Below are 18,907 nucleotides of genomic sequence, written 5' to 3'. Positions count from 1 at the left end.
CAGTATTCCTGCAGCTGAGGGGAAAGCCCATCATCTGTAAGTCAACATGTTTAAATAAATTTTTTTAATTTTATTAATTTATTTTGAGAGAGAGAGAGAGAAAGCAAGAGAGAAAGAGAGAGAGCCCTGCCAGAGGGTCAGAGAGAGAGGGAAAAAGAGAATCCCAAGCAGGCTTCAGTGTCAGCGCAGAGCCCAATGCAGGGCTCAAGCTCATCAACCATGAAATTGTGACCTGAGCCAAAACCAGGAGTCAGAAGTTTAACCAACTGAGCCACCCAGGTGCCCCTCTAAGTCAACATTTTTAGAGAGAGATTGGCTAGGGGGTATGTACTGTGTGTGGAACAGCCAGGCTGAGGGGTCCTTCCTCATATGCATACCCATACCATGATACAGTTTTACTGATATAAAGTATACATGTTAGTATATATTTTGGTTTAACAAAGAGAATATTGCAAAGAGAAAAGATCAAAAATGTATATCTTTGGGCAGGGAGAATGGAGGTGTGGTATTAACAGGAAATCATGTTTCATTTAAATCATTTAAAATAATTTTTGTGCATATATGCCAGTTTTATTATAAAAATGAATGTGTTACTTTTTCTGTCATTATGGTGTGATTTGTAAGATTCTTTACATAGTTGGGATACTAATCCTTCAATTTTATGTGTTATATATTTTTTACTGTGTGGGATCTTGTCTTCCAAATTATGATGACTTTTCACATGGATAAGGGCTTAATTTTAGTGTAGTCTAGTTAACTAGTGTAATAATTGCTTTTATGGTTAGTGCTTTTGAGTAAAATTAAAATATCAGGATTTGTTCACTCCCAAATAATAGGAAACTCAAATTGCCATAAACAAAAAAAGGAAAGCATTGTCTCATATAATTGTAGAGTATTTCAATAATGATATCTTCTGGTAGAGTCTGAATCAGGGACAAATGACCATCAGGATTCATCTCTCTATTCTGACTCATAAGGACTAGTTGTGCCATTCTCCATTCCCATGTTCCAGGTGGTAGGCATTGGCAGCTTTAGACTCATCCTGATCATCACAAAATAACTGCAGCACCCGACTTCACACTCATACTATCAAATCTGCAAGAAATAGATAAAGTCTCTCTTTCTCAGAAGCCCAAATGTTAGTTCTGTGTTTTATCAGTTCTCATTTCCATACATGCCCATCTTGAACCAATAACTATGGCCAAGAAGATGGTGCGAGCTGACCAGTTTTAGACTCATCTGGGGCAACTTCTGTTTCTGAAAATGGAGTCAACCACTAAAAAGCACTTGTACTGAGAGTAGGAAAATGAGGGTAAGGTTACCAAAAAAACAATACCCCTTTGGGGTCAGGTGGTCAAAAAAACCAGTAAATGTCCAGATAATAATCACTTTTAATTTCACATGCGACACTGAAACGTGATTACTACTGCATTTAAGAGTAGAGATTTGATGGGAAAGGGGCTTAAGGAATCTACTCCTAAAATCATTGTTGTACCATGTGCTAACTTGGATATAAATTATAAAAAAATAAATTATAGGGAGTTAAGGAAAAAAAAAGATTTGGTGTCCAATACTGGCCTTTTCATTCCTTGTGATAATAATTTACTCTAAGTTATAATTGCTTCATATTTACCATGTAAATAACACTTTTAAGGTGATTATGAATCAAATAGAAATTATATGTCAAGTGCTCACCATATGCTTGGTAAGTATAGTAGCATAATTGTTATTAACACTTGAGTGTTAATTGAAAGCTATGTGCTGCCTTTCTTCAGGGTATTTACATCTGAACCTTCCTTTCTGATTATGGTACTAAAAGCATAGTCCTTTGTTAATTAGACATCAGACATCTCCCATCAGGAGGAGATGAAGCTGGTGTGTAGGGCTCATGTCTGCCCGAGTGAGATCCAACCCTGTGTGACCTGCTTCTAGGCTGACGAAGAGAAGCAGCATAGGTGTTCCTTCTTAACAGACCTACTATTCTGTTTTCAATCTATTAACTTCAAATTCTTCCCTTTTTTCTGAAAGAAAAGTGAATTTAGGCAATTTCATTAATTTTCAGTGATTCATCAATAAAATGGGCAATAATATCATCTAACAGAGTAAAAATTATGTTAGATGTTAGCACTTAGCTAAAATAGGGACTCAACAAACACGAATCTCTCCCTGCCCCTTCCCCTACACCAACTGTGGGGCCTTTCTAGCCCTTCACATTTCTTTCATCTTCTTCCTATATCAACATTCACCAGCAAAAGCACACGCCCTTTCAAGGAAACAACCATTCGTAGGATTTCTCTAGGAAAATATATTCCCAAGAAAAGCCATCAGCCAAAGAATAGTTAAGGGAGGGGGCATAGCACTTCCCATTTACTGTAAGAACATTGCAAGATGGCAGGGAGCCACATTTTAAATTTATTCTCTTTGGGCTTATTTGTGGCCAATTTTGAACTCTTGCTTATTTTTAGGGAAGCCCCACTTACAACACCCAGACTGGGAAAGATTTTCAGGGCAATTAAGAAACAGATGTATTTTAACATAAGTGTTTGAAGCTTTTAAAATAGCCCATTATTTGCTTATCTTTAAGAAAGTCCATCACAATACAAAATCCTACTCTAAGTGTTCCATGAGAATATATCCTACTATTATCACTAGTGGCCAGTAGGAGAAGTTGGTATTTATCATAATCCACACACTAGAATATTTTATTTTTAAACCTTAAATATTTTTTATGTTTTTTATTTATTTTTCAGAGAGAGACAGAGCATGAGTGGTGGGAGGGCAGAGAGAAAGGGAGACACAGAATCCGAAGCAGGCTCCAGGCTCTGAGCTGTCAGCACAGAGCCCAATGCGGGGCTTGTACCCATGAACTGCGAGATCATAACATGAGCCAAAGTCAGATGCTTAACCAACTGAGCCGCCCAGGTGCCCCTAGAATATTTTATTTAAAAAAATCAGTTTCAAAGTACATTTTTACTAGTGCCATGGATGTGCCCAACACTATGCTAAGAGTGTAAGGATAACCAAAGAAATGATCGCATATAAAAACATAAATCATTACAGGCATGTAAGAAAATTAGCTAATCATATGTCAAAAAAATGAAAAATACTAACAATCCAGTGAAGACTGGCTGAACTATTCAAAATCACAATAAGTCCTTTTTTTCTCCTTGCTCCATATATTCCTGAGAGGAGCTTGAAATTCATGTAGCATAGGATTTCAAAATCAAATTCTTACATGTTGGACCTATTGTATTTAAAAATGTAGGCAATCTCTATTCACCCAGAATAACTCGAGCCAATGATTCATATAATTGAAGTTACCAAAAAAATCCATCAAATTTAAAACATTTGAATAATTCAGATGAAAGTAAATTATTCACTTTAAATTACATGATTAATTAATCTAATTATTTCTTATTTCACATGCCATCTTGTTCTTGAAGGCATCAGTGCCCAGAAGGCTGGGGATGGTTCTCAGCCAGAAGGAAGGAAAGAGATGCTGGTGGGAAGGAGCCCAAGACATTCCTCCTCTGAAAAGGAGGCCAAACCAGAAGAATATTTCAGAAAATGGATATAATAGAGCCTTGAACCACTCCAGGTGCAGTCCTGTACAGCTGTGGAAAGCTTTGTACACTTTCTAACAACTTCTCCAGGAAAAGGTACAACTGCTTCTACTTTGGTAACATTTGTCTCTCTGTTAAGGAGACTCAATGGCCATTTGATGACACATGATTCACTGGTGAAATTTACAGAAATAGTCTAAAAGGGAAAAGTTGGCCTTTCAGTCAATCAGCAACCAATGAATTAGTTGGAGTGAGATGGTTCAGAGATTTAGTCACTGCTGGGTTCAACCTGGTTTCCAGTGATGGATGGGGGTGGAGATCCAGGCAGTGAGGAAAAAGGAAAATGTAAGATGAGAAAGATGTAACTATATAGGTCAGTGGGGGCAGGACAACTGTAGCATCTTGTTTCCTTGATTAACTACTATTTAAATTCATAATTTAACCCCCAGGAGGGGGTCCCAGTAGAAGGTCCTTGCCCACTGAAACAGGACCCTTTCTGAACCATGAAAGGAGATTCTTCCAATAGGAATGTGATGGTATATTTTGGAGATGATCAAAGACGAAGATAGACTGTACTATGAAAATAATAAATGTCAATGTTGTTTAGCACCCATTACCTCACAATTTATGAGTCAATGTTTGTGCAGACTTCTGAGTTCATAAAGTAAGAGTAAATAGAAATAATTACCATTAAATACCAAGTTTTTCAGTTCTCACCCTAAAGGCTGTATTTACAGAAGCAGTCTTAAACACCTCTCTGAAGAGCCATTAGCCAAACTGATGAAAGAGGAAGATCCTTTCTGAGAGCACTATAATTCAGCAATCACAGCAACATCTTGGTGTTGGAAAGAACATAGAGCAGCACTGGATTAAGACATACTGAACCACAAGTTCATAGTTCCTTCTTTCCCATCAAAGATACGAAGAATTGATCTTTTTAAAGCCACAGCTACTTTGTTGATAAAAATGGGGATAGTAATAGCAGTTTTTCAAGGTTTGTATGAAGACTAAGAAGAACATGTGTAAAATTCCCATCAAAATGCTAGCATTTGGGCGCCTGGGTGGCTCAGTCGGTTAAGAGTCGGACTTCAGCTCAGGTCATGATCTCACAGTTCGTGGGTTCGAGCCCCGCGTCAGGCTCTGTGCTGACAGCTCAGAGCCTAGAGCCTGTTTCAGATTCTGTGTCTCCCTCTCTCTCTGCCCCTTCCCTGTTTACACTCTGTCTCTGTCTCAAAAATAAATAAACATTAAAAAAAATTTTAAAATGCTAGCATATATTAAAGTTAAAGTGAATCGTAGCTATTACAATGGTGGTCAGAGCTAACCGATAAAAAGCCTTATATGCTAACTACTTTGCGTACTTTCTTCTACCTTTTCTTTTAAATCCATTGACTCTATGCTAGTATTTAACTTTTTGCCTCATACTTATTTTTACCTCTCTGACCATCTGAAGATTAATTGTGCCCCACTGTCTGCTTGACTTTTTCATCCCAGCTTTACTCCTCAGTGTTCTATACTATATCTCCCCTTGACTCCATGATCTGCATCTAATGGGCAAGTTCCATCCAGTCCCTACATCTACTTTAGAAGTGGGTAGTCGGGGAATATCTGTGAAGACTTTATGGATGAACTAGGATATGAGTTACACCTTGAGAACAGGCAAAATTGAAACTGAAGAGGACTGTATGTTTTCTTTCTGATATTCCATATAGACCACCAAGTTATGTTTTGCATTTGCCATTATAATTGCATCTTTTCTTACTTCAGCATTTTGGTATAGCATTTCAGTATTCCAAGAATGGATGACATCATTGTCAGGGACAAAAGAGTTGGCTTAATTTTTGTCGATAACAAGCTGGGTTGATTATTTCCTGATGATACGATAGTACCTTAATTCAGAGATTCCTGCGCTGGTGGGATCATGAGTCCAGTTGTCTTCAAATTGTGATTTGTGAAGGCCTGGAGTACTAAAAAGATATTACAGGGCTCTTCCTGGGGAATCTAGAAGGGGAGAGCAAATCAAGATGCAGGCTGCTTGGCTCCAAGCCCAGCATTCCACTTTTATTGCTCCATATCGGATTCTAGATAAGATTTTATTTAGAAAATAAAAAATAATTACACAACTTGAAAAAGAAAAACTTTGGAGACTCTCTATTTCATATATGAGGAAGCACAATCTAGTCTGTTAGCATGCCAATATTATACTATTTATTTTTAAACCATTTATGCATTTGGCTCAGCAAATACTTATTGAACATCTACTCAGTGTGTGGTGTGCTGCTCAGGTCTGAGGACAATGCAAAAAACAAAACAAAACAAAACAAATAGTCCTGCCCTTGAAGAAGAAATAGCCCAGCGTAGCAGTGATTGCTGGCTGTCTACTCAAAATCCCTCCTTCCCTTCTTCCTTACCATGTAAAGGCAAGCATCGATGTGCCCAATGAAAAAGTAACACTTCCCAGTCACCCCTGTAGCTAGGGGTAGACAATAAAAAGTAAGGTAAGGTATTGGGTGAGACTTCCAGGAAAGCACTATAGAAGGAAACTAAACAGTAAATCCATCTTTTATCCATTGCTTTCTCTTCCTTCCTACTGTCTGATAGGGAGACATAATTGCTGGAGTTCTCCTGGACATGCGGCAACCTAGGGATGGAAACCATGTGTTGTGGAAGTTTAGAAAAATAGAAGGTCCTAGAAACATGATGACTTTGAAGTTGACACACCAGCACAGGACTGCCCATTTATTGATTTCCTTTGTATAAATAAAAATAAGCCTCCAACTTGTTTAAGTCACTGTTATTATTTTTTAATATTAAACAAAACCTAATCCTAATGGACAAGAAGACAAGTCAAGAGGCAAATTCAGAAGGATGATGAATTATGATAGGGATAGGATTTTTTAGAGAACCATGAAGTTTAAGTGTAACCCAAGCACTGGGGTTTGGGAAAGGTTTCTTAGAGAAGTGATATCTAAACGGAATCCTGTAAACTGAGTTGAAGTCAGCCAAACAAAGAGTATGGGAAACAGGGATATGGAGCAGTGAGTGCAAAAACCTGGGGGGATGGGGAGTAGGGAGAGGATCCAATGCCTTCTGGGAATTTAAAGTATTTCAGTAAAGATAGTAGAAAGAGGGCATGGGTGGGGGAGTGGTAAGGCATGAGAAGGGGTCATAAAGTGTCTTGCCTGACTAAAAAGGGAGGCCACTAAAGGATTTTAAGCAGGGAGTAATATGATAATATTTGGATTTTAGGCATATCATTCTAAATTGAAGTGATGGAAAACCAATTAGGAGGCTGTTTTAATAATACTGTCAAATTAGAGCCAAAAAAAAAGGTTAAGAAAAGGGAAATTTAAAGAATGTGGTTATTGATCAAATTGGATGAAGCAGTTGAATCCATAAGAAAGAAGGAAGAATCAAGGTTAATGTCTGGGTTCCTAGGTTGGTAATTTCATTCACTGATATAAGGAATCCAGGAAGAGGAGCAGGCTTGCTCTCTTCAAAGGTCACCAAAAGATGACCTAGATCTGCACATGAACACTTGTACATGCCATTCATAAAAGGTAAGCTTTCTGAGTCTGCTAGCTCATTCTTTGCATGATTTAGCTGTCTTATTTCCTTCTGTTTCATCTTGTGCTATCTACCCACTGACCTCCTTCATATGAAATATAGCATAATGGATGATTTTCTAGGTCTAACTATGTTTCATCCTTTAACATGAAACACCTGTAAAAATTTGTCTAATGTGAAAGACATAGGATACAACTGAGGAAACCAAGTTTCAATAATGTTCTGCTCTTTCCTGTCACTAACCTTTTTTTTCTTCTTCTAGTTGGATATCAAAAACCCAAAGGGGCACCTGGGTGGCTCAGTTGGTTAAGCGTCCAACTCTTGATTTCAGCCTAGGTTATGATCTCACACACTTGTGAGTTCGACCCCCACATCGGGGTCCATGCTGCAGTGTGGAGCCCACTTGGGATTCTCTCTCTCTCTCTCTCTCTCTCTCTCTCTCTCTCTTTCTCTCTCTCTGCCCCTCCCTACTCTCTCTCTCTCTGTTTCTCTTTCTCTCAGAATAAACTAAAAAAAAAAAAAAACCCCAAATAAGACTTTGTATAGCAGGAACACATTAGCCTAATTGTCCAAATCTCATATCAGATTTATTGTGCTCCACTATTTACACACTTTCTCTGCAAAATATACATTCTTTCATATCCAAGAGTGGATGTTAGGGAAACTTAGTTTAACCCTAGTCATTGTAGCGAGATCAGATTCAAGAAGGAACTTCTAATGGAGTCTGTATTGCCAGGGTAAAACAATACAAGATGACTTTGGGTGAATGCAGAATGAATAATGACAATCACTAACAGCAGTTATATCCAAACAACCAATATATCTACCGTTCTAGAACCTAAGGAAAGCAGGTAATCAAGCAGTAAGTAAAGAAGAATCTTAATATAGTTTTGCTTTATTAATTTCTTCAACAGTTGTGTGTTAAGCACTTACTATGTTCTCATGAAGCTGATAATCTAACAACTGAGACAGACCAACACATGAGTAAATATGTAATTACAAATTAGAACAAGTGCTCTGAAAGAAATGTCAAATATAATTAAAGAGTACAACTGAGGAGTCTGATTGAAGATTGAGGAGGGACAGTCAAGGTTCAGCCATAGATAACAGAATCTGTGTTAGGTAGCCTTAAATGCAAAAGTATTCATTGCAGGGTATTAAATGGCTTTCAGAATGAGTGGTTCAGCTATAGTCCCTAGAATGAGCTGCCATAAATGGTCCCCAAAGCCATACCACAGAAGGACCATGAAAGGAGCTACTACTTCTGCCAGAATCAGAGAGCTGATAATTCTTACTGCTGACCCCAGAACCACATCCCCTAGGCTAAGCTCTGCTTCATAAAAATGGTCGCCTCAAACCCTGCTTTTCTCTCCAGTTAACTCAGTTCTGGATTCAAGCCTTCCATGAGAGCTTCTGTTTGGTAAACATAAATCACATTCAGAACTCAGACAGCAAAGCTGTATGAGTAATGCAGTCAGGATGCTATACCAGAAGAGATTGGAAGAGGTAATGAGCAAGAGAACCACAAAATCTGCCGCAAGTGAGGCTTGAGGGAAAAGTGTTGGCCAGGTGAAGAGTGGGAAGGAAAGAATCACCGAGGGAGATCAGCTTGCATGTGGGCCCTGAGGTAGGAAGTAGTTGGCCCATCTAGACCTTAAAAGAAGACCAGTGAGTTTGGAGGTCAGTGAATGAGGGGCTCAGTGTTGGGAGGAAGTCATGGAAGCTGGCCCAGGCAAGGTCATGCAGGACATCATACAACATGTTAATTTAAATTTTTAAATTTTAACAACTTTAAATTCTCTTCTAAGTAGCATTGGAAGTCATTTAAGGGTGTTAAGGTAAGGATTACTATGATCATATAAATATTTTTAAAGATAACCCTGGCTGCTATGTGTAGAATGGGTTTTAGAGGGTCCAGATTGAAGATGGGGAGGCCTGTTGGGAGGCGTCTGCTGTGTGTGGGGATGGGAGATGGAAAGAAGTGAAATGATCCAAAGCATCACCTGGAGGGAGAGAATCACAGGGCTTGGAGGAAATAAGGGAGGGAGGAGGCAGTGTACTAGGACTTACTATGAATAAGAACTAATTACAGTTGATCCCTGAACACCACCGGTTTGAACTGCACAGGTCCACTTACACACAGTTTTTGTTTCTTGGGGGTTTTTTCCCCAGTAAGTACAGCATGGTTATGTAAATGTACTTTCTCCCTCTTATGATTTTCATAATAACATTTTCTTTTCTAACTTACTTTATTGTGAGAATATAGTATATAATACATGTAGCATACAAAATATGTGTTAATGAACTGTTTATGATATCAGTAAGGCTTCTAGTCAACAGTAGACTATTAGCGTTATGTTTTGGGAAAGTCAAAAGTTACTCATGGATTTTCCACTGTGCAGGGGGAGGGGGAGGTCAACCCTCCTAACCCCACCCCAGCATTTAAAGGTTAACTGTACTGCTATATAATAAGACGCATTCTCTTCCCTGCAAAACGGTCATTCTTACAGCAGTATCTTTAGAAAACATGAAAGCATAAACACAACTCCTTCATTACGAGGTTAACTTCCCAGTGTGTGCAGTTTATCAGGTGGTATTGACTCTGTGTGGTCTTTTTTCTTTAGTTCACCCATTGTTATTCTTTTTGATGTGCTGTCTTTACTATAAACAAAAACTAATTACTGTGTTCTACCTACTACCTTTTACACTCAGAAGAACAACTCTAGGCCTCCAGTTTTAACATGTTACATAGGTTCAAAATGGAAGGAAACAGCTATCGAAAGAAAGAATGAAAGCAGGGGCAGAGGGTAAGTGTGAAAGATGGATGAAAGTCTGCAGGCCATAGAGAAAATAGCAAGCAATAGAGAAGAAATTGGACAGAAGCAAAGAAGAAGGATAACATAAAGTGTTAAAAAGGTAGGGATAGGTTTTGAAGAAAAAACCCCTAACAAAGCAGCGTTTAAATCAATATATTTCTTGCTCCAATGCATGGTATTTCTATCCAAGACCCTGTTTGTGCATTTTTAACCTACATAAAACATTTCCTATGCTTGCACACCTCTTTGTGAGGGGGTGGTATGGATCATTTAGTGGAATGTGAGAGAAGAAATGGGGAGCTAGATAGCATACCACCAGGTGTCATCTCTAAGGTAAAGAAGGAGAGGAGATTAATATTGAAATGCAGAGGGGCGCCTGGGTGGCTCAGTCAGTTAAGCCTTGGACTTCGGTTCAGGTCATGATCTCATGGGTTGGAGCCCCACATCAGGGTCTGTGCTGACAGCTCAGAGCCTGCAGCCTGCTTCAGATTCTGTGTCTCCCCCTCTCACTACCCCTCCCCCGCTCACACTCTGTGTCTGTCTCTCTCTCTGAAAAATAAACATTAAATTTTTTTTTAAATATTGAAATGCAGAAAATGCAGAAAAGAGATGAGAAAGCTGGAGCAGTACAAAAGAGGTAATGGAATACGGGGAAAAGAAAAACCAGTCTAAGTTCCAAATGTATCTCTTATAGCTCTTCTTTTTCTTTTTTTAAAATCCTACAATCTAGCTTCTCTCCATTCTAAAACTATTGTAGACTTTGGTCTCGATATGAAGGCCTTTTCCATAATTACTTTCTTTCTGTTCCACTTTAAAATTATGTTACTTAGACATATCCCTTTTTCTCTAAATTTACATATTTTGTAGTGTTAATAATTGTAAAAGTAATAGATAGTATTTGTTTAAAAAAATCAAATAATACAGAGATGAAATGAAAAAATCACTCCAAATTCCACAGTTCAGGTAAAAAAAAAAAAAACCCTCTAAATGATTAGCTGAACCTGTTTCTGGACAGTTTTCTTTTCATGGATATACAGTCAAGAGTTTTAAGTAAATGCACTGTACATACTGTTTTTCTAATCTTTTTTTTTTTTTTATTAAACAATGTCAGTAAAAGATTTGTCTCACTGATCTCAATGATAGTATAGATTTCATTTACTTCTCTCTCTTTTTTAAACTGAACTATAATTAACATACAATGTTATGTTAGTTTCGGGTGTACAGTATAGTAATTCAACAATTCTGTACATTACTCAGGGCACGTCACACGTGTCCTCTTAATCCCCTTTATCGACCTCCCCTGTTTCATTTACAGTACTATACTTACTTCTTTGCTTCCCTTGACAAACATGCAGTTGTTTCTACTTTTATATTAAACATAAAGAAGGAAATCGGAATTCTTTGGTTGAAGATATCAGAACACCGATGTGAACGCTGACAGAGCACACCAAAGTAAAACCACACATCATCGTCCTCATTTATGAGTGTTGACATACTTGCAGGATTATTTTCTTGGTTTAATTAATATAGCAGTTGGATCGCTAGACTAAAAAATATATGTTTTACATTTGATAAGCATTTTAAACACTGTTAGAAAAGTTGCTCAAATGTGTATTTCAAGTAAGAATGTCCCCATGTTTCCAAAATAATGAGTTTTGTTATGTGCTTCTCTTCAAAATACTCATTGATAGTTTCATTTCTTTGATTACTGATAAAGTGGAATATCCTTCCAAATATTCATTGGTCATTTATGCTTTTCCTTTCTGAAATGCCTTTCATCTCCTTTGCCTGTTTTCCTATCATGGTATGTATGTTTTTAAATTTGTTTTAAAAAAGTTTTTTTAATGTTTTATTGTTTTTTTGGTTGTTTTTTTTTTTTTTTTTTTTTTTGAGAGAAGAGAGAGACAGAGCATGAGCAGGGGAGGAGCAGAGAGAGAGGGAGACAGAGAGTAGGAAGCAGACTCCAGGCTCTGAGCTGTCAGCACAGAGCCTGATGTGGGGCTGGAATCCATGATCCGTGAGATTATGACCTGAGCTGAAGTCGGATGCTTACCGACTGAGCCACCCAGGCACCCCTAAATTTATTTTTAATGTATTTATTAATATTAGAGAAATTAGCTCTTCATCTATTATACATGTTGCAAGTATTTTTCCTGGTTCCTGAGGTTATTTTTAAACTCATTTACTATATTTCTGCAGGTCACAAGTTCTCTCTTATTTTATCAAGATCTATTCATCCTTGCTTTTATGTTTTTCTTCTTTCTCTCTGTCTCTCTCTCTCTCTGTTTCTCTATCTCTCTGTCTCTCTCTCTCTCTTCTCTTGTGCATGTGTACAATATGCTTGAAAATTCAGAAGGATTCCCACCAACAGTGCAAAAAATAAAAAAATTGAAAAAAAAGAAAAAAAAGAAAAAAAAAAGAAAATTTAGAAGGAACTTCCTCAACATTATAAAAATTTTGATTTATGCGTTATCTAATAATTTAATTTTCTAGAAACATTTAATCAACCTACAATTTGTTGGGGATGTTTCATTTCTTCAATGGGCTCCTCAATTATTTCACCACCTTTTTTGCATAACTAATCCTGCACCCCTCCACCTGACATCAGATGTCATATTTATCACACTAAACTCTCGCACTGATGTGCTTACTCATGGTTTCTCTGGTCCTTTCCATTAATGTCAGTTTGTTCCTACAGCATACAGTTATTTTTATGACTGCTCTTTTATAATATATTTTTTCTATTTGAAAGCATATATCTCCTTACTCTCTCTTTCATCAGAATTTCTTAAACATTTTCCAGAATTTATACTGCCAGTTAAAATTTAAAATCATTTTCTATTAAATTACAAAAAATCCAGTTGGTGTTTTAAATGGAATTATATACATTTATAAATGCTTTCCAGGAGAATTTACATTTTAAAAATATTTAGCGTTAACTATAGGACTAAGAACTGTCTTTTTATTTAAGTCTTCCTTATGGTGCTTGGTAGTTTCAGAGTTTTCCTCAAAGTAAAGTTCTACATATTTATTTCTAAGTTTATTATTATCTAGATAATTTAATATTTTGTTTTTAATATTGTAGCTTATGACCTTTATTTTCTAATTAATTACTGTTTATAAAGAAAAGTATAGTTTTATATGTTAATTTTGTTATTGGCCACTTTTATAAACTCTTAATGTACTTCATATTTTTTTAGTATTCTCTGGAAAATTCCACATAATTATATTATCTACAAAAATTATAATTTCACCTATTTATTTCCAATATCAAAATATTGTGTTTCATTCTATTGTCTAGTGGCAATGGCTAACATGACAATGACGCTCTTGATCTTAATGGAACTTTTCTAGTATATGAATTCAAAACTGATCATGATGAAAAGTCTTTCAGGACATGTTAATAGTGCACTGAAAAAAAAAGGTTTTTTGTTGGTTTATCCATTACAGTTAAACAAGTTTCTTTTACACAGTGTCGTAAGGCTTTTATTGTGCTTTTTACATTTTATAAACCTGTAATAAAAACATTTTAATGGAGAAATTCCTAAGTTTATTTGACTATATTTCCCAGAATTAGTCTGTTTGATACACAGTTAAGTTCAACACAGACTTTTAGTGTTATGTATAAAATATATACCATGAGTGTGTGTATGTATGTATGTGTGTGTGTGTGTGTGTGTGTGTGTATGTGTGTTTGTGGTACAACCCACATAATACTTTAAAAAAAATCAGAAATAGTGACTTTTACCGAATACTTCTTGAGAAATCATTAGGGATGATAATATTTCCCCTTTTACTCGTTAAAATAATCATCATTTATAGCATTCTTGGAAGGAATCTTTATGATCATGAATTTATAAGACTTTCTGTGTTTTCCTGGATTCTAATTGCTAACATTTTATTTAGGATACTCATGTGAATATTTACAAATGGGGCTAGACTGAAATTGTACTTTTTTTGTTTCCATTGAAAAATAATGTTTTTGAGTTTTTCTGAATTCATTTAAAACATTATGAAGTTTGCTTTCTTTCCTTATGCTCTGGAACAGTATAAATCACCTAGAACTTATCTGTGGCTTGGAGACATAAAAGAAAGTTATTCTATAAATTTCTCCTTTTATTTTTCTTCTTGGCTCAAGTTTCATATTTTATATTTTCCTAGAAATGGGTATGTTTAGACCAAATTTTCTCACTCATTATAATGTTGTGTATAGCGTATGTTTTCATGTTTTAATACCTTTTCTAATATGGTATAAGTTTGTTTTCTTATTTTTCTTCTGGCTCATAATTCATGTATTTTTGCCATTTCTAATAAACTACCCTTGGATTTATCATTTCATTCATTTTAGGTCTTTCTTTCTGGTATGGTTACTTCCCTACAGTGTTTTTCATGTATCTATTTGGTTGGCCATTTTCTGTTTTGGGGGTTGAGTACTGATTTATTTATTTTTCTTATTTAGTAATGAAAAAGTTTAAAGCTATCAGTTTTCCTGAGCACATCTTTGGATTCATTATATGTATTATGTAGATTTTTAACAATATTTTTTTCTTTTTACATTGTAGTTTTGTGCTCCTTTTTGACCCAAGAATTATTTTCTAAATCATACTTTTAAATTTCCAAGTATTTGAGTATTCATTTTAATTCTATTTGAATTTCCTAATTTATTTCTAATTTTATTGTACTATAGTAAAATTGGTCTCTACTATTTCCATATGTTAGAATTTTTTGACATTTCCTTTCATGCCTAATACACAGATAATTTATGTAAATGCCTCATGAGCCTTGGAACAAAAGATATATTCTCTTTTAAAATGATATAAGGTTAAATACATATTTCTATTACTCCAAACCTGGTCTTTTTTTAATTTTTACTTTTCTCTTCTTGGTCAATGGAAAATTGAAGTGTTTTAAAGTTTTTCTTTTGGTGTGTGTCTATGTTTCTCATTTTTTATGTTGTTGTTTTTATTTTATATCCCCCAATTAGATTGTCTTTCATTCTTCTCTCTATAAATAAATGGTAAGACCACAAACCCAGTCACTCAAACCAAAAATTAAAAGGGTTTCCTCATCCAATTCAATAGTAAGACTTGTTAAATCTGCCTCCATACAAATTGCAAATCAATCCACTTCCCACTCTCTCTACTAACACTACTGTAGTCCAAGCCAGCTGTCTCCTTCATAGATTACTGAAATCAACCCTCTAGTAATCTTCTGATTCCATTCTTGAATCTCACATGGAAGTCATAATGAACTCCCCTGCTCCTCTGCTTAAAATCTCCCAACAGCTTTCCATCCAAACTCCACATAGAATAAATGCACACTTTGATATGCTCACAAAGTATATAGGTTTGGCTTGAGCCTGTCTCTCGGTGACCGTATCCTTCCCTTTCCCCAGCACCCTCTAGCCACACTGGCCTTCTCCCTCTTCCTCAGATAAGACAAGCTCACTCACATAAATAGAGTGTGTGTACTATTCCCACTTTCCAGAATGTTCCTCTTCCTGTTTTGTGCATTGTGGTTTCCTTCTTGTTACTCAGATCTTAGGTGAAATTACCAATGTCTCAGGAAGCTCTGATCTGATAAATACTTATTATATCACCCAACTTTACTTCTCTCTACAACATTCACTATTGATCATTTTATCTGGAGGTGTTTATTTATTAATATCTTTCTGTGTTCCATTAGAAGCTTTTTGAGAGTAGGAATATTGACTCCCCTTTTAAATTGTCCAGTAACAGAAAAGTGTTGGCACATGGTAGATAGTCAAAATTTGTGGAATAGATGAAAGAATTAATTCTGTGCAAAAGGTATAAGGCAATTATACTTTCATATGGATTATAATGGTAACAAAAATAACTGTCCATTTTAATGCTTTTTGTCTTGAATTCAAATTTGTCTGATTTTAGCATGAGGACATATCCATCTGTACATGGTAGAATAACAGGAATGGGGACTGATCTCCCACATTGTACCATTATAAAACCATACCTAATATGTGAAGCAATAGTTTTCAGACATTGAACAACAAACAACACAGGATAGTGATTTGTAAGAGAAGGAAAACAAGTGAATTTAGACCTATGAGTGCTCCAGCTTATAGCAAGTTTCTGGATGGTACCAGAAAGAAGACAAACCCAGAGCCCAGCAGTCTTGCTGAGTTGAAGAAACAGTATGCAGTTCATGAAAGCCAACATGAATAGAGTATTCACAGCGGAGAACCAGAAGGAGGAAGATGCAGAGATGGTCTGGGAGATTTGCTGAAGGATCCCCCAAGTTTTTGGCTCAGTGTTGGTATGCACCTGTGTATAAGAAAACAGCCCAAGACTTAGGAAAGACCCACTGGAAAGGAATGAGCAGAACAATCCCCAGAGCTCACACAGGGCCAAACATAATTTGTGCTCCCACCAGCCAAGTGGAAAGGCCTCCTCTACACAGAGCATCTGTCAGTCCTCAGGAAAGCATTGCCTCAGCAGCCAAATTAGCTCTAGACTAAAGGCTGTCCAGGACCTGCTCTAACAAACTTTAAAAGCAGAATATGAAAGGATCGATTGTTTCCAAGTAACTTAGTGAGTCCCAGAAAAATAATCCCCCATACCAAAAAAGGGAGAGATTCAGCACAGGAGATAGAAAGGAACCAATATCCAGCATACAGTCAAAACTTAACATGCATGCAAAGAGGCAAGAAAATATGCTCCATAATTAGGAGGGAGAAAGTCAATAGAACAGACCCTAAAATGACATAAGTAATACAATTCAATAAGAGCATTAAAACATGTTTTTTAAATTCCCCACATGAACATATGAGGAGAAGAATGAGGGATATAAAAAACATTCAAATCAAAATTCTAGAGATGAAAAATGGTACTGTGATTATATAGATTAGAAACTGCAGAAGAAAAGTGGGGAAACTTGCAGACAAGGTGATAGAAACTACCAAAATGAAATGGAGGAAAGAAAGACAACAAAAGTTAGAGCCTCAATGAAGTATGAGTCTATATTATACAGCCTAAGATGCATGTTTTCAGTCCCGGGAAAAAGGGGGAACATAATAAAATATTTAATGAAATAATAGTCAAAAAATTCCAAATTTGATGAAAACTGCAAACCCAAGATTCAGAAAGCTCAATGAATCCCAGGAAGAAGAAATATGAAGAAAACTATGTCAAGGCACATCATAAGTAAGTTGTTGAATTTGACATTATTCCTACTAGTTTTCTGTTGATTTTTCTTTGGATCATTATTTATTTTCAAACTTTCTGAAACACGTATTTTTAGTATCTCTTTTGTGGATTGCACATCATTTTAAGTTTTTTGGATAAGAATCATTTTATCCTAAAAGTCTATTTTTAAACATTTTTAAATGTTTATTCATTTTTGAGAGAGATAGAGACGGAGCATGAGTCAGAGAAGGGCCAGGGAGAGGGGGGAGACATAGAATCTGAAGCAGGCTCCAGGTTCTGACTGTCAGCACAGAGCCCAGCGCAGGGCTCGAACTCACAAGTTGTGAGACCATGAATGACCTCAGAGCCGAAGTCGGATGCTTCACCAACTGAGTCACCCAGGTGCCCCCTCCTAAAACACTATTTTATTTGTAATTATTACTGAACAGTCATATTTTTTAAAATTTTATTTATTTATTTCGGGAGAGCACGTGCACATACGCATACAAGCAGGATAAGGATAGAAAGAGAGGGAGATAGAGAAAATTCCAAGCAGCCTCGACACTGTCAGTGCAGAAACCAACATGGGGCTCTGGGCTCTATCCCACGAGCCGTGAGATCATGACCTGAGCCAAAATCAAGAGTCAGATGCCTGAACAACTGAGCCACCCAGGTGCCCCTGAATAATCATATTTGGTTTCACATCCTCCAGCTTATTTTTATTTCTTTTGTTTTCTGTAATTTGCTATATAATCTATGTTTGTTTTTCTATACCCCTATGACTGTGTCATTGATATCCTCAACAAGTGCTCTCCTTAATGCCCATCACCTATTTAGTCCATCCCCCCACCGAACACCCCTCAAACAAACTTCAGTTTATTCTCTGTACTTATGAATCTCTTATGGTTTGGTTCCCTCTCTGTTTTTATCTTATTTTTACTTCCCTTCCCCTGTGTTCATCTGTTTTGTTTCTTCAGTTCCACATGAGTGAAGTCATATGATATTTATCTTTCTCTGACTGACTTATTTCACTTAGCACTATACACTCTAGTTCCATCCACATTGTTGCAAATGGCAACATTTCATTCTTTTTGATTGTCGAGTAATATTCAAATGGACTTTTTAAATTATTGAGTCTATTTTTCTAAGCTTTGACATATGAAAAACTTGATTAAATATTTAATTCTTGGTTCACAATTTTATACTCAATACTTTTTAATAATATTGTTCTACTGCTTTCTTTTATCCAAAACTGCTAATGAGAAGCCCAATAAGTAAACTTACTTATTTGCCTGCATAATGAATAATATTTTTACATAACCAAAGATCACTAATTCACCAGGATAACCTTTCCCCCTTTTTCTATCTGCTTTTTCTCTCTGTCTCTATCTCATCTCTTTCTCTTTTTCATGGGCCATGAAACTTTCTGAATTATAGGATGATGCCATTTCATTAAAGTATTTTTATTCTAATACTTCTTTGAATACTCTTTCTGTTCTCTTTTTCAGAAAATCAACTATCCATATATTGGATTCTAATATCTATTTAACAGTCCTCATTTAAAAAATTTTTCCTTGGAATTACAAAAAAATTTTAACTTTTATTTATGTTTGAGAGACAGAAAGAGACAGAGCACAAGTTGGGGGGGGGGGTCGGTTAAAGAGAGGAGACACAGCATCTGAAGCAGTCTCCAGGCTCTGAACAAGCTGTCAGCACAGAGCCCAACAGGGGGCTCAAACCCACGAACTGTGAGATCATGACCTGAGCTGAAGTTGGACGCTCAGCTGAATGAGCCACCCAG

At 36.3% G+C, this 18,907-nt stretch overlaps 1 long non-coding RNA gene across 2 annotated transcripts in view; it reads left to right on the top strand.

The window, feature by feature from the left end:
- The first annotated feature begins 3,413 nt into the window (after nt 1-3,413).
- LOC109261514 (uncharacterized) overlaps nt 3,414-18,907 on the top strand; it is a 30,142-nt gene continuing 14,648 nt past the window's right edge. For both annotated transcript variants that reach the window (XR_002077422.2, XR_002077423.2), the window contains exons 1-2: nt 3,414-3,659; nt 7,002-7,123. This is a non-coding gene — a long non-coding RNA (uncharacterized LOC109261514). The remainder of the gene's footprint in view (nt 3,660-7,001; nt 7,124-18,907) is intronic.

The sequence above is a fragment of the Panthera pardus genome, unplaced genomic scaffold (genome assembly GCF_024362965.1).
Source record: "Panthera pardus isolate Hobbes unplaced genomic scaffold, ASM2436296v1 HiC_scaffold_16, whole genome shotgun sequence".
NCBI lineage: Eukaryota > Metazoa > Chordata > Mammalia > Carnivora > Felidae > Panthera > Panthera pardus.
This window is presented reverse-complemented; position numbering and strand designations above follow the sequence as displayed.